This window comes from Ursus americanus, chromosome 24 (genome assembly GCF_024610735.1).
Source record: "Ursus americanus isolate L20-20 chromosome 24, mUrsAme1.1.p, whole genome shotgun sequence".
NCBI classification, from domain to species: Eukaryota; Metazoa; Chordata; class Mammalia; order Carnivora; family Ursidae; genus Ursus; species Ursus americanus.
The window spans coordinates 40,207,968-40,220,728 of NC_142150.1; the positions used below are offsets into that span (position 1 = coordinate 40,207,968).

Here is a 12,761-nt window from a genome sequence, read left to right on the forward strand (position 1 = left end):
TGCGGCCTTTATAGGGCCGGGCCGCGCGTTCGGGCGCGCGCGCCGCCGCCGCCGCCGCCGCCGCCGCGCCCGGCCGCGGCGAAAAGGGCAGGGGAGGAAGGAGCCCCGCCCGCCACCCTCGCGCCACGTCCTCCCCTCCCCCGCCTCCCATTGGCCGATTCCAAATATCGCGAGCGCCGCTCGCCCTGCTCCCCGCCCCTGGCCCGGGTGCCGTGGCAACCGCACCTGTTTTCGCCCCTCCCTTGCTGGGGCCGCTGGCGCCAAGCGCTGCGGTTGGGAAGGCGGGAAGCGAGAGCCCGGTACGCAGAGGTCCCGGAGCCTACGTGCCTTCCGACATCCGCGAGACGCCCAGTTAGACACCCAGCTCCCCGGCTGCGCGCCCCACCCGCAGTTCCCCCACGAACGGTCCTCCCTCCCCCGCTGGCTCGGAATCCCCGGAAGTATCGGCGGACCCCGAGGGGGGTGGGGGGCTCGCGTCTGAGCTGCCCTTTCTTGCCTCCTCCTCGCCCCTGCTTAACCCTGAAACTACTTCCTGCCTGTCTTCTTTATCGGCTCTGGGAGAGGGAGAGAGAGAGAGGGAGTAGAGGAGGCTGAGGAGTAGAACGTTCAAGGCCGGCTGGTGACTGGGGAAAGAAAAATGGGGAGGGAACAAGGGGTCCCTGGGGAAAACCTGACCAGCAGCAAGAGGCCTGAGCTCCCCGCAGGCCGGTGGGGCTGGGGATTGGAAGAGGGACACGGCAGTGGAGGACGCATAGGACATATGACACGAGGGGGAGAAGAGATGACCTCTCTGAGGGGGCTGCATCTGTGCGAGGGTGGGTGGGGTACAAAGGAAGTTGAGGCCTTCTGGCCGCCTGAGTTTTGAAGAAGTGAAATCGGAAATTCCCTATGTGGGGAGGAGGGGAAATGTGGGGCAACAATGAAATCTTGTGGGAACTTAGGGGAAATTAAAAAACCCAAATACTTCTGCTTTCCTGTCAGGGCCACCACCAGTTGCCCTCTTTTACTCTGACCTGTGGGCCCCCCTTACCAGTTCCTGGCTGTTCCATCAGGCTCATTCCCCCGCCATCATTCCTGGCCACTCATTGGCCCCCTTGACTGTCCAGGCTGGTGAGAATCTTCGGTGGGTGATGTCAGAGCTTTGGGGACTGTGATTGTTAGGTAACCAGTATCAGGACACCGAAGTGTAGGAGGAGGGGGTGGGGGTGTGGTGGCACAGTGAGGGGGTGGGGAGACTCCTAGGTAGAGCTAAAATGCACCTAAGAACTTGAAGGCCTCATGTCCAACATTCTGGCTTATGGGAGATGTGGGATGGAGGCAGGAACTCAAATCTGAGAACGAGCAGAGTTCTTCGGGGACCTGGGTCAAGTGGGAGCCAGAGAGGGCAGAAGGGGAGTTTAGATTGCCCACTCCTTGTAGGATCAGGCTTCAGTCCCTTCTGACAAAAGAAAATGTTCAATCGATTGCCTTCCCCTCCCCTCTTTGCCTCCCTAATTGTTGGAGAGCCCTGTCTGCATTGTTTGGTCTCTGACTTACTGCTTTTATTCGGGATTTCATTAGCATTCTTTTCATCAATACCAGTAAATCAGAAGGCACAAGACTCTTCGTGGTGGACTCCTCACAAGAACATATTGAGAACTCCCGGGCAGGGCTGTCACCAGAGGCTGTGTGCCAGCTGCTGATGAGGAGCCCTGGGTGGGCCCAGTCGGGACTTCCTGGGCCAGCCTTAGAAGCCAAAGGACTTGCCTCCTCCATGGCGCTTTGAGGGGTCCACCCCGGAGACGCAGTTTCTGGGCTGTTCCAGGAAAGGGCTCGGGGCTGAGGCTCCTGAAAGAGGTGGTTGTTCAATGGCCTGAATGAGGCTTCAGGAAGCTCCCTCTCGTCAGCGTTCACGGTGACCCGCCACAGTCTTCACATCTCCCCAGAGTCCTCTGTGCTGGGAATAGCCAGCCCAATAAAAGTGAAAACAACAAAATGTTCCTGGGTTATTTATACATGAAACTTCAGCCCCTGTTTGTTCTATATGGCCCCTTGACTTTCTCCAAGGAGCGCGAAGGACTGAAAGAAGGGATCTCTCTCCCTCGATGAGGCTCAAGGGGGCAGAAATTAGTTTCCCCGATTTCATGGAGTTGGCCCTCGGGTCCTGGGCAGCTTCCTAAGCTAGCAATTCCCAGGTTGTGAAAATGTCCTAATTCTCTTTTTTGTTGTTGGAGCCGGGTAGATTCTCTTCGGTGGGAGTTTTGTAGAACATAAGCGAAGCATTTCACTTTTGGTTTCTCTGTTTCACTTTCTGTCTATCTTTGCCCAGACCCTTGACAAAAGACTAAGGAAGAGTTCAAATATTTTCCTTTCTTGTGGAAATGACGCCCCGTCGTCCTCCACTCCTAGTGTTTCCGTCTTTCAAATTCAGAAACACACACCTGCACAACCGGGCCTTATTCACCAGGTCTCCACAGAGACTGCTCTCAGTGGAAAAGTCCTACCTGCTTTCCCCCGAGGTGATCTGCTCAGTCCCATAATGGCCTGGTCTACAGAAGGGTCTATGTACAAGGCCCCTAAAAACAACTTAAAAAAAAAAAAAGAAAGAAAAGAAAAGAAAAACAGTCTTTTGTCCAAATATGGCAGAAGTGTCAGGCTGGGAAAAACCACAAACACCTAGCTTTGTCCCTGGGATGAGGAGTGGTTCATTCTTCCTACTGAGAAAGTCTGCGTAGACACAGCTTTTCTTGCAGTCAGGAGGAATAGATTTGGCCAACAGGTGAGTTTTGTCAAACCAAGGGAAAGAAAGGGGGGGGGTCTGTTCCTCTGTAGTCTGGGGTCCCTGCACCCCGTGAAGCCTCTCTCCCGAAGGGACATGGCAGTGCCCATGGCCATGGGACTAGGGTCCTAGCGACAGTTGCAGCGCTCCAGGGACCTCTGAAGGTGTCCAGCGGTAGCCATAGGCCCAGCCTGGAGGTGACAGAGTGTCAGGGCTGCTGGGGATCTCTGCTTTCACATCTCAATGAAAAGAGCCCAAGGCCCAGGGGCGGTGAGTGCTTTGGGCTGAATGAGAAGCCGGGCCTTTGGAATCTTACCATTGCCCTCTCCACGCTCCAATCTTGAAGTTGCAAGGTCGACGTCAGGCCAGTGGCCACCCAGAGGGGGAGGGTTTCAAGAACTTCCTTCCCAGGTGCAGGCTGGGGTGAACGCTGCCCGAAAGCTCTGCAGCCTGGGGGCCCAGCCTGCATATCGACCAGGGTGCTATGTATACAGAACCTGAGAGTGCTTCACAGAGCTGAGCCGCAGAAGCCTGAGTGCTTGTGGTAGGCCCTCCACCCACGGCTGGGCTTCCCAGCGCCCCATCTTGCACGGGCCGCCAAGGCAGGAGCTGCAGCTGAGCTCGGGGTGCAGTGTTTACTCTAAACTCCCGGGAGAGCTCAGGCACCATCCCCGAGCTGCCCTCCAGGTCTTTGCTGTGGACACATGGGGTGGGGGACTCCATGGGAGGTCGTCTCTTATTCAGCACATGACAATTCTGCCTTCTGCAGTGATACGATCGGGGTCCTTTGGCAGGGTCTTGGGGTCTTCTTACTCTACTGATGGAAATGGAGGGTGCAGGAGGAGAAATGGCAGGAAGATGCTGAGGTCAGCAGGGGCCACGGAGGACGCGAGGAGGCCATTGGCCTGTTCAGAGGCTGCCAGGGCTAGTGGCAAAGTCAGAGACAAGACAAGAGATTTGGAGGTTTGGTCTCAGCAGCCGGAGGGTACACCTGAGGGGCTCAGATATTGCTGCCTGAGCGACTGCCCACCTGTGTGAGTGTAGGCCACTGTCCTTCTCACGTCCCCTCCAGACACGCTTTTCTGCTCTGGCTGACTCCCTCATCATAGCCTCGAGCCCCTGTTTCCCCGTGGCAGGGGGCGGGGGGCTACCCTTAGCCTCCCCATGGGCCTCACAGGCTGCGGGCTGGGGAGCAATTCTGTGCCCAACAGGGTGTCACATGTGACTACCGGGGCACAAGCCCAGCTCCTCTGGCCTCTGGCCCAGCCCCTCACACCCACACCTCAGTGGGGGTCAGACATTGTGCCCAACGCCACCCTCCAGGCCCCCCTGCTGACCTACAGCTCTCTCCTCCTTCCCCCACATCGGTCTCCATGAAAGTCCCACTGAGCGGGGTGGTCCATGCAACTGCCCCAGGTGACCTACTCTGCCAAGAGTCAGTCTCTCACATCCCTTTCAGCCCAACTGGAACATTCCTCTGACCTGTGTCTTCTTCATCCTGCCCTAAGTACGGGCAATGAAAAGGGGTCATCTGAAAAGGGACTGGGAGCTGGGGAGATGAGAGGACCCAGGCCTGCCCATGCTCCATGTTTGCTCCCAGAAATACATGTTGGGATTTGTCCAAGGGCAGGGGTGCGGCAGGACCCTTCCAGAGCTGGCGTTGAGCCTCCATTTCCCGCTCAGTTAGCCTGGCCTCCAGCCACTTGGTTCCGAGACCTCACCCTAAAACACCCCCCCATTTACTAATCATGGTAGGCAGAATTCTGAGCTGTACCCCATGTTTCCCACTCTGGTGAACACACCTTGTATAGGGCCTGCAATTGTGACTACACCGGGTTTACTCTGCGATAGGTCATGTTCAATGGCACAGTTGACTTTATGTATGTATGTGTGTATGTATGTATCTTTATTTTAAAGATTTTATTTATTTATTTGAGAGAGAGAGCTTGTGTACATGAGAAGGGAGGGGCACAGAGGCAGAGGAAGAAGCACACTCCCCACTGAGCCGGGAGCCTGACAGGGGACTTGATCCCAAGACCCCAGGATCATGACCTGAGCCAAAGACAGATGCTTAACTAAGCCACCCAGGTGCCCCCACAGTTGACTTTATTTTATTTTTATTTTATTTTATTTTATTTTATTTTATTTTATTTTATTTTTAAAAAAGATTTTATTTATTTGAGAGAGAGAGAGCACAGGAAGGGGGATAGGCAGAGGGAGAGGGAGAAGCAGGCTCCCCACTGAGCCGGGAGCCCAATGGACCCTGAGATCATGACCTGAGTCGAAGGTAGACACCCAACCAAGTCACCCAGGTGCCCCTCACAGTTGACTTTAGATAGATTCTCCCAGTGGCCTGACCTATCACATGAGCTCTTGAAAAGCAGAGTTTTCTCCAGCTGGTGGCAGAGGAAGGAAGTCAGAAATTCAAAGCACAAGAAGGATTCAGTGTGCCATTGTTGGCTGCCAAAGATGGAGGCTGGCCACGTGGAAGGAATGTGGTGGCCTCTAGGAGCCGAGAGCTGACGACGGGCAAGGAATCCCAGTCCCTGCCAGGGGCCAGTAAGAACAAGCATGGAAGGAGATCCCCTCCACCCCTGAGCCTCCAGCTGAGCACTCAGCCAGGGAACGCCAGATTTTAGCATCTGGGACTCTGGACTTCTGACCCGCAGAACCATGAGCTAATAGATGGTTGTTCTGAGCCACTAAGTTTGTGGTGGGAAGACTACTGTCGCAATGGATGTGTCTTTTGGTCAACTGACGATTTATTTGATTGGCAACACCTGGCGGCCATTCAACCAGCGGTGAGAAGGAAACGAAGGAAATTAAAAGTGATCGTGGAATCAATAAGTGAGAAAGCAGATTGGTTTACTGAACACAGTGCTGCCCGGCTCCACACACACACACACACACACACACACACACACACACACACACGAGGTTCCTAACCGAGGTGATTTGGCTCCTCAGGAAACATCTGGCAATGTCCGGAGACATTCTTGGCGGTCACAGCTTGGGGACCATCGCTGCACCTAGCGGGCCGGAGTCAGGGATGCCTCTTACCGCCCTACAATGCACAGGACGGCCCCCAACGGAGAGTGATCCGGCCCCAAATGTCGATAGAAGGTTGAGACCCACCCGCCTGCGCCCAGCCACTGTCAAGAGGCAGTGTAGCATAAGGGCCAAGTACAAGGTCAGGTTCAAGTCCTACCAACTGTGTGATCTTCCGCGAGACTCGAAGTCCCTCAGGCCGCTGTAAGGAAAGCACCTACCTCTAGGGGTAAATGAGTTAATGCACCGAGTGCCGAAAACAACGAAGTCAGCTAACTTGAGCGCTTACAGGAAATGTCTACAGGGCTGTGCTTGCATCACAGGACCTGGGGCAATTTTTGTTGACTTTTCTATATTGCTCAAATTCGATATAATGGACATATTTGATTTTCTTTAGGGAGGGGGGCAAAAGCTGAGGGACATGTTACAGAACAGCTGGCCTATACTCTTCAAAAATGTCAAGATCTTGAAAAGCAAAACAAGGCTGAGGACAGTTCCGGACTAAAGAAGGCTGAAGGGACCTGGCGACCGCATGTGAGGTCTGATTTCCGTTCATTGGGACAGCCAGTGACATTCGAAAGCGGATGGCAGGGGCGCCTGGGTGGCCCAGTGGGGTAAGCATCCCACTCTTGACTTCAGCTGAGGTCACGATCTCAGGGTTGGGGGATGGAGCCCGAGGTCGGGTCGGGCTCTACGCTCGGCACAGAGTCTGCTTGAGATTCTCTCTCTCACTCTCTCTCTGAGCCTCCCCATGCTCGCTCACTCTCTCTCTCTTTCTCAAGTAAATACATAAATAAAATCTTTAAGGAAACAACAACAAAAAGAAAGCGGATGGCATGTTCGATCACAGTATTGCTTCACTGTTGTCAGGCCTAAATTTGGTAACTGTATGCTGGTTGTGTAAGAGATGTCATTTTGGGGTGTGGGGATACATGTTGAAATATTTAAGGGTGAAGGGTCATAACCTATGTAACCTTCTCTCAAATGGTTCAGAGGAAATTCGAGAGTGTGAGAAAGAGAAAGAGAAAGCAAATGTTGCAAAACGTAACTACTGTTGGTGAATCCAGGTGAAGGGTAGATGGCTGTTCTTGTGTTTTCTTGCAACTTTTTGTTTTGTCAAAACCAAAAGCACACCAGTCCCTAGGAGCTCCTCCTTCAGGCACGAGGCAGTCGGGGCCAGTGTTATATCTGCTGCCCTAGGCCCGACCCAGCAGGGTCCAAGTCCACTGACAGTACGATGGAGAAACCAACTGTTTTCTATTCAGACATCGGAATGCCGCCCAGCCGGGAACGAATGCGAGCGATCTAGGGCCGGGCCACCTCCTGGGGACAGCCTGGCCCAGCGGCAGGGCTCCGCTCGGATAACAAACACACAGCAACAACAACAAGCCCAGACAAAACGAACACGTATCGTTGTAGGCCGCGTGCGGGTGGTGAACCGCAGGGAAGGGCACCGAAGCGAAGATCATAGAGGGCGTTGTGCTTACCTGGGGACGGGTCACCTGGAAGGACACTTGGGGGCTCGGCAGCACAGAGATTTTCTTTCTTTCTTCTTCTTCTTCTTCTTGTTCTTCTTTTTTAAAGATTTATTTATTTATTTATTTGGAAGAGAGAGAGCGTGAGCGAGCCTGGGGGGTGGGCAGAGGAAGAGGGAGAATTTATGCAGACTCCCTGCGGAGCGAGCCCCCCTTGATCCCAGGACCCTGAGATCCTGACCTAAGCAGAGATCAAGAGTCAGAAGCTTAACCTACTGCGCCCCCCCAGGCGTCCCCAGAGATTTTCTCTTTTGAGCGGTAGTTACACAGGGACTTACTTTATAATTATATAAATATACACTATCCGTTTATGGTTTATACACAGCAGCTGCGAGAGTCCTGGCAGGGAGCCCCCCACTTTGTGCCAGGTGCGCCCCGGGTGCCTGGGACCCGCCACTGCGGTAAGGGCACTGACTGACCTCTGTGACGGCCTGGAGGGGGACCTGAGGTGGGGGCTCGTGGAGAGGCTGGGGAGGACTCCCGAGGTGGGGAGGAGGATGGGACAGTCGGGCCCCACCCAGCTAGGGAGGCACGCGGCCCAGGGCACCCCCTGGTGGTGGCTGTAGGGAGTGAGGCTTGCAGAAGAGAAAGCACCCCCCTTGCCCCCAGCCTCCATGCCTCCTTCTTTCTGCACCTTTCCCCGTTATTCCCTCCTCCTCCAGTGCTCACCCGCTACTCCTAGGATTCACCTCAGCAAAAGCTGGTCGCAGACTCACCTCTCAGGGAGACTTCCCCAGTCAGAGCCGCTCCTCCGACCGTTCCTCCCGCAGAGGCCTTTCTTTGCTGTTGGAACAGTGAATTTGCGTATCCTCTCTGGACGCTAGGTCGGCATCCTGTCCTTTCACAGACGTGTGGCGATGGTGATGAAGCCGACGGCTGGCATTTACTGAGGGCCTCCCTCCTGCCAGCGCCGGCTGACCCTCCCCCATGGGACACCTGCCTCCCCCAGGCGTCTTCATCCACGCATTGGTCGGTCCTGCAGTGTGCGTTTACGAAAATGCTCCTCTGTGCCCGTCTGAGGCTACAGGAAACCCAAATTCGGATGCACCCCGTGGCGGGTGCTCCCCGGCGCTCACAGGTTGGGCGGGAATAGCTAGGCGTTGCTGGTGGCCATGATGGGGACTCTAAGAGAGCTCACAGAACATCGTGGGAGCCAGGGAATGGGACAGCGAGCAGCAGGTGTCCTGGAGGGCTCAGGAGGGAGCGGGAGCGGGAGCAGCAGGCAGGCGAGGCAAGATAGGCAGAGGCCCACGGCCTGTTGGGAAGCGGCCACAGGTCAGTGCAGAGAAAGGTGCCAGTCCGAGGCAGCTGGGTCTGCCTTGCTGGGGGGCTGGGACGGGATCTGCTGGAGCTGGCAGTGGGTCTGTAGAAGCTGATGGAGGCGGACGCCCAAGGCAGGGCAGGCTGCCGGGCCTGGGGCCTGACAGCCCCAAGAGGGTGAGAGTTCAGCTCCTTGTATCTTCGGCTCCAGTGTATCCGGAGCACCTACTATGCTGGGGTGGTGGGGGGACGGGGCAGGTAGGAGGACTGGATCAAGGACTTTGCCTCCCGAGGAGGCTCAGGCCAGCACCAGGAGAAGATAAATGCACAGAGCTCTCGGCCCTGCAGGGATAAGATGAGGGGGCGGTGGGAGAGGCCCCCAGAGCCAAGGTGCGGTGGAGGTGAGCAGCTCCTGCGGTCAGGGGAGGGACGTCTGGGCTGAGCCCAGTAGAGGTGGTGGCCCAGGGATGCGGAGCAGATAGGGCGGTGTGAGCAAAGCCACACTGGGAAAAGTGACTGTCACAAGGGCCAGAGAGGGTGGCTGAATGCTTAGTTCGTGGAGAGAGGTTTAACTACTCTGTGACTTTATTATGTTTTTTAAGATTTTATTTGTTTATTTATTTATTTGACAAAAAGAGAGCGAGAAAGCACAAGCAGGGGGAGCGGAGGAGGAAGAGGGAGAAGTAGCCTCCCTGCTCAGCAGGCAGCCTGATGCAGGATTCGATCCCAGGACCCTGAGATCATGAGCAGAACAGAAGGCAGACGCTTCACCAACTGAGCCACCCAGGCGCCCCTACTCTGTGACTTTAGCAAGATGCGCCTCCTCTACGAGTCCGTGTCTTCATCTCGGAACAGGCTCGAGGGTGGCTTTGCAAGGTCATTGAGCTGACCCCGGTGGTGCCAGATGTGTGCAAGTGCTCAGTGCACAGAGAGGGGGCAAGAATCGGCTCCTATTATTATGCAATTTGAACTTCATTCTTAGGTCTGCGTTTCCAGGTTTGAAAAGTTTATCTTTTAGCAGCAGAAGCCTTTTTATTCAAATGAGAATGTTTCCAGAACTGCACTGTATAAAAGCCAGGGGGTGGGGAGCCTGTGAGGTCTGGGACTGAGAGGGAGAGGAGGGAGGGGGTGAGTGGAAGGGAGGCAGCTCTGGGTCCTTGTCTTGCAGGGAGTTCCGACACAGACTGGGACCCAGGGCCCTTGGCCCCTCTTGGCCACACGGGACATTGGTGTTGCTTCCTTGGGGTGCACGACGAAGGCTCAGGATCTGTTCAGACATTTATTGAACACGCATCTGGGCCTGGCCTGGGCTAGGAGCTGCGCTCCCAGGTGGTGGGGAGGATGGAAACACTGGGGGAGTTCAGTCCTCTGGGGAAATGCAGGGTGCTAGGGGTGCCCAGGTGGGCACTTGGGATCAAGTGGGCTTCAGGAAGGCTTCCTGAGGCAGCAAATGCCTGTGCAGAGCTTGGAATAGTAAGTGTGAACCTGCCCTCCCCCCCACCAAAAAAAAGCTGGAAGGGTGTTCCAGGCAGAGGGAACAGCAAGGGTAAGGCACAGAGGCTTGCCACAAAGAGTTCATATATAGGTGGGGACCTAAAGCAGTATAGGCTCACAGGAGGGGAAATGAAAAGGTAGGAAGGAGACAGGAGGGAGTTGGGCCTGACTGCTGCACTGGGGTACCAAGTCTTCATTGGCCTCTGGGTACCCCCAGCCCCATCCCTTCCCCCGCAGGTCCTGGTGGCTGGCATTGAGGCGAACATACCTGTGACCTATGGAATTGGCAGCCAGAGGGGAGATGAGAGCACTGGCTGTCAATTCATAGGTCAGAGCCCTGTGCACTCGGTCTCAGCAGCCTGCTGATGGCCCACCGCCTTTGGCCATCCTGGGCCTGGAAGCGTGGCCGTGGAGGTCCCTGCCAGTCTGCTGGGCAGCAGCCGCCTCTCCTCCTCCGCGGGCACTGGCCCCCGTCCCCGATAACAGCAGCCCCACTGGAACCAGCGGGCACTTCCACATGGAGTTGCTGTTACAGGGGGTGGGAACCGACTGGAGGCCTGGGCCCTGCCGTCCTGGCATCTCCCCCGGGCCGACGTGTGGTGAGCCTCATGCCCACCCATCAGGGCTTCCTGGGTCCTCGTGACCCCAGGTCCATGTTCTTTTTATTGAGGCTCCTTATCATCCGGGCGCACACCTGGAGTCCCCGCACCAGCCTCCTTCTGTGGGCGAAGTCCAGCCTCAGCCCCAGCTCCGCTCATAAAGCCGGGAGTGGCTTCGATTTACAGCTCCCGGGCAGCCTTTGCCCACTCTGCCACCCCCACGCCCTCTGTCCCCAAGTTCCTTGTTCCCTCCTTTCTTTCCCAACCAGAGCTGGGCCCCAGTTCCAGGTTGGGCCACAGTGGCCTCCACCCTCTGCCCTTTGCCCACCCTTCCTGCCACAGCCACAGGGCAGAGGGACAGCGAGGGCATCTGTCCGTCTCCAGGGACCACCGCCCGCCCAGATTCCTGGGGCTGGCCCCAGATGAGAAGCTGGAGGCAAGACTGGGAGGGGTGGGGGTGCGGGGGGGGGTGCACAGAAAGTAGGAGAGTGAAGCAGAGAGGCCAAGAGAGAAGCAGATGTGGAACAGGAGAGAACTGGCAAGGGACAAACAGCAACAGAGAAAGGCAAGGGGGGAGGAAGGGGGAGAACAGGGAACTTGAAAAGATGCTGACAGACAACCCTGCTGGCAGAATGCTAAAAACAGGGCTGTGAGCAACCACCATCTGGAAGAACACGGGCCTGCAGGGGTCTGGGAGCTGGGTGACCTTGGGCACGTGGCTTAACCTCTCTGAGTGGCTGCTGGTTCCTCACATGCAAATTGGGGCTTTCGAGGCCTATCCTGCCCCCTGGCCCTGGCTGGTGGGAAGCCGCCCTCCCTTCCAGCTTCAGTTCCATCCCTGCTGTGGGGAATGGACGGGGCTGCTGGCTGTGGTCCCTGAGCTGGCCCAGGACCCCCAGAGGAGCAGACTCTTCCGCGGCCAAGTGTGTTCTCACCCACCCTCCCACCCTCCAGACGGGATCTGGCCCAAGAGGTTTCAGTGACAGGTTCCAATGCTAGTCCTACCCACCTAGGGGACATTGTGGAGAACCCAAAACTTCTAGAGAGGAGGGGGATCTGGGGCTCTGAGCCTTGAGAGTGGACTTGGGCCATGCCCCCCTCTCCCGGCAGTGGAAACGGCCAGGGAGGCAAAAGAGGCTGTCCAAGGTCACAGAGCAGGGCCTTGAGGTCCGTCCTGTCTGGCAACTTCTCTGAAGTGGCCTTCTTCCTCTTGGGATGCAGTCAGGGTGGGATGGGAGGTAACTGGGCAGGAGTCCTTTGCCTGGGAGGACAGGCCTGTGAATGAAGACACCAGAACAGGTGACACCTCCCACCCACCTGAGCCCAGAAGGCCCTCCCAAGGACGCCCAGGCAAGGCCAGGTGCCAGGCTTGGTGGAGGCAGTGGTGGTGGCCGCCCGAGCAGGACTGCAGGTCCCCTCATCTCACAGGGGAAATGGGGGCCCAGGGTTGGAAGGGACTTGCTTGGGTCACCCAGCAGCTGTCTGGGCCCTTTCCTTTCTTTCTCAGAAGGGCTGGGGCCCCTGCAGCAGGAGGCTAGGCTCAGGAGAGCCCTGGGGCCGAGGGGCTGTAAGGGTCTGACCGCCTGGGCAGGCTCTTACCTGGGTGCCTGGCTGGCCCTCGGGGCACAAGGAGGAAGTGGGGACGCCCTGGGCCCAGTGCCTTTTGAGCCGTTGGCCCAGCCCCTGGCGGTGGTTAATGATTATCCTGCTGCCTGTCAATACGAATCACAAGTGTGGTTCGAAGGGCATCGAACGCTGGACTGTGCCCAGGCAGGGTGGGGCGCTTCTAGGAAGCATCAGGCTGGGTCCCCATCCTTCCCTTCTGGTGGTATCAGACCCCGGCCTGCCTTCTTCCACTCCCCCTCCCCCTCTGCTTGGCTTATGGCCCCAGGTGACCATGGACAGCCAGGACCCCGAGGATCCGCCCGGACAAAACTTCCGCTCTGTTCATTTGGTGTCCAGACGCAAAGGGGGCAGCAAGGACACAGAGGGGGTTGGGTCGGAGGGGAAGCTTTGCTCACCCGAGAGGTCTGCAGATGACCCCAGCAGGTGAGGTCTCTAAGTCTG

The 12,761-nt window shown here is 56.7% G+C and overlaps 1 long non-coding RNA gene across 4 annotated transcripts; it reads right to left on the minus strand.

Annotated features, from left to right (window-relative positions):
• Positions 1–234: 234 nt before the first annotated feature.
• On the minus strand, positions 235–12,349 carry LOC123778342 (uncharacterized). Of its 4 annotated transcripts, none has more exons than XR_015721456.1 (4): positions 12,294–12,349; positions 8,058–11,969; positions 7,294–7,434; positions 236–3,683 (listed from the first exon to the last, which is right to left on the minus strand). It is a non-coding gene; the product is annotated as an uncharacterized LOC123778342 (long non-coding RNA). The 4 variants fall into 4 exon arrangements; XR_015721457.1 differs by having other exon boundaries at positions 7,761–11,969; XR_006775899.2 differs by having other exon boundaries at positions 235–3,683; positions 7,294–11,969.
• Between the last annotated feature and the right edge of the window lie 412 nt (positions 12,350–12,761).